Raw genomic sequence first — 3,257 nt, forward strand, 5'->3', positions numbered from 1 at the left:
GTGGAGTCTCCCACTCTGGAGACATTCAAAACCCGCCTGGACGCCGTCCTGTGCAACCTGCTGTAGGTGACCCTGCTCTGGCAGGGGGGTTGGACTAGATGATCTCCAGAGGTCCCTTCCAACCCTGACCATTCTGTGATTCTGTGTATTGCACTAGGGACACCCCGGGGCACCCCGGAGCACTTCAGGAGGGGCATTTCTGGTGGTACTTCCTGAGGGACACCCTGGTGGTACTGGGCTAGGGGGACACCCTGTTGCCTCTCACCACTGTGGGGGACATCCTGTGGCCAGCCCTGCACTTGAGACACCCATGGGCTGAAAGTGAGCTGTTACCATGCCCCAGGGACACCACCAGCAGTCCACCCCCAGGGCCTGAGACCTGCTTCTGCTCTAGCTAGAGCTGTCCCTGTGCTAGAGGATACCACATGGCTGGCACTGTCCTAGGCACACCCTGTCACTGCACCCTGAAGCCTGAGGGACTCTGCTTCCTGGCACTGGCTTTTCCTCAGGGACTGGCACAGCAATTGGGGGCACCCATGGGCTGGCACTGCAGTCTTGGGGACACTCACAGGCTGACTGTGCTCAGGGACACACATGGGCTGTGATTGTACTTGGGGACACCATGGGCTGGCACTGCCCACATGGGGAAAATCCTCTGGGAAAGAAGCGAGATGAGCCTCCAGCCTCCCTGTCCAGCTCCTGCGTCATGGCAGTACGGGAGGGCCTCAGCTCCATGCAGGCTCCCTAGCACCCATCTCCCCACTGCTTTGCACCCTGGTGCCACCATTCCTAGCACCCACGGGGACACCTGGCCCATGCACAGCCCATAGGGTGGTGTTCCAGGGTGACACAGGGCACATGGGCAGCCCGCTGCCCTGCTCTGTCTTTCTGCTCTAAATAAACTGTATTTCACAGGCAAAAAGAAAGCAAACCTTTCAGATCCCAGCTCCTCCAAAAATAACATGCACTTTATTAACACTTGTAAATGCTTCTGGTGCATTCCCAGCTGCAGGAAGGACTCTGGACCGGGGGAGGGGGGCTCCCCCAGCCCATCACCCCAAGACCGCATCCAGCCCTCGCCTGCTGCAACTTTTCAACACCAGTGCTCCAAGCAGAGAGGAGCAAAAAGTCTTTGAGAGCTGGAGAAAGTGGCTTTTTAGGAACCCTCAGCCCTGGGTTGCAGGGGGGGCATAGGAGGGACAGGAGCAGCTGAGGACTGAGAGGCTTCTGGTGCTGTGGAGAAAGCAGCAGAAGAGCCACTGCTGGACTCTGGAGAGCAGCTATTAACACTGATGGATTAGGCACATATTTGGACAAGGAGAGTCAGTAACTGCCCAGCATGTGGCTTCTGAAGGGAGGGGGAAGATGCATCTCCCCTCATTCCTGGGTGAGGATGGATGGCTTTCTGTGAGATGCTTCAGCCCAGAGCAACTTCATGAGCTCAGCACTCAGGGGAAAGACGATGATGTGCATGGTGTGAGCAGCTAGGAAGGGCAAGGCAAAGCTTCAGCCCTCGAATGTCCCCCCTGAAGGAGTGGTTTCCCCCTTGTTGCCCGCTCCCCTTTGCTCCAGGCATCAGGGTCACATCTGACTAGCACAGATGGGGCCATGCAGGTGCCTAGGCCCATGAGTCTGCCCTCAAAGCCATCCTCTGGCGTAGCCTCCAGGGCAAGGGGATGCAGAGGGGTGTGGATGCACATCCCTCCCATTGCTTCCCCATGCCCAGTCCCACCCCAGCTAAGGTCTCCAAGGATGGGGCTCCACTCTCCATGCCCCACTCCAGGGTCTGACTGCTCCTCCTGGGGAAAGGCTTGTCCTGCCATCTAACAGGAACTTCCCGGGTGCAACCCGTGCCTCAGTGCCTCACCCCGCCCTTGGGCTCCCTGAGAAGTCAGGCTGGGGCTTCCCTGCCCGCCTCCATCTCAGCCGGATTTGGGTCCCCACAGAGACATTGGTGCCTTGTGACTGCAGTGTCTCAGCTCCAAGCCCCCACATGTGCTTGCCCAAACCTGCCTGCCAAAATAACCCCTTACTCTGGCAGGGGAAATTTAGGGGACTGGGGCAAATCGCACCCCATAGAATCACAGAATCACAGAATTTTCAGAGTTGGAAGGGACCTCTAGAGATCATCTAGTCCAACTCCCCTGCTAAAGCAGGATTGCTTAGAGCACATGACTCAGGACTGCATCCAGGCGGGTTTTGAAAATCTCCAGAGAAGGAGACTCCACCCCCTCCCTGGGCAGCCTGTGCCACTGCTCTGTCACCCTAACTGTAAAGAAGTTTTTCCGTGTGTTGGAACGGAACCTCCTATGTTCCAACTTGCACCCATTGCCCCTCGTCCTGTCACTGGGAACCACTGAGAAGAGCGTGGCTCCATCCTCCTTCAACCCACCCTTTAGATATTTGTAAGCAGTAATAAGGTCTCCCCTCAGCCTTCTCTTCTCCAGGCTAAAGAGTCCCAGCTCTCTCAGCCTTTCCTCATAAGGGAGATGCTCCAATCCTTCAATCATCTTGGTTGCATGTCCCTCCCCTGGTGTTTGTGCCACTATCCCTTGCTTGTACTCCAGCCTGGAGGACACAGTGGAGGGGGGTGTGGGGTATGTGCTTGCAGCCCTATGCCAGAGGTGTCAGAGCTCCCATGGCCCTGAGCTGCCCAGATGAGGCCAGGGCTGCTGCTGTGCCACACCCACTCACTGTCCTTGCTGGCTGCTTAGAGGGGCCCTATGCCTAGCTGGTACCTGGGTGAGAGCCTGATGCCAAGTCAGGCCAACACATATTGGAGGACTGGGATGCCTGCGAGAGCCACAAATCCATCCTGGAGCCTGGCCAGCGGTGAGCGTTCCAGGGGGACAGCCCTTCTGCACACCCAAGGATGTGCCTGTGGGGTGACAGGGGATCACTGGAAGCGATGCTGTGGGATGCTGCCTTCACTGCTCATGATGGTTGTAGCTCATGCTGCCATGGACAGGTCCTAGAGACAGGGGACACATGCCAGCCTGGCCATGTCCCTGCTCCACCCCCCAGAATCCCTGCCTGCCCCACCACTGCTTGTGCCCCCCAAACCCTTGCTGAGTGACAGAGTGGGAAGAGGTGGGGATATGCTCAGGACAGCTGCCACCCACACAGGTTGGCCCCAAGGGACTATTTTGGGGCGTGAGCTCAGTGCCAACAACCCAGAGGGCTCCAGACATGCTGCATGCCAAGTGCTGCCACTTCCCCACTGGTAGGCTGCTGGTGACCAGGGGGCCTCCCACCTG

This window comes from Charadrius vociferus, unplaced genomic scaffold (genome assembly GCF_000708025.1).
Source record: "Charadrius vociferus isolate BGI_N301 unplaced genomic scaffold, ASM70802v2 scaffold1355, whole genome shotgun sequence".
Lineage (NCBI taxonomy): Eukaryota > Metazoa > Chordata > Aves > Charadriiformes > Charadriidae > Charadrius > Charadrius vociferus.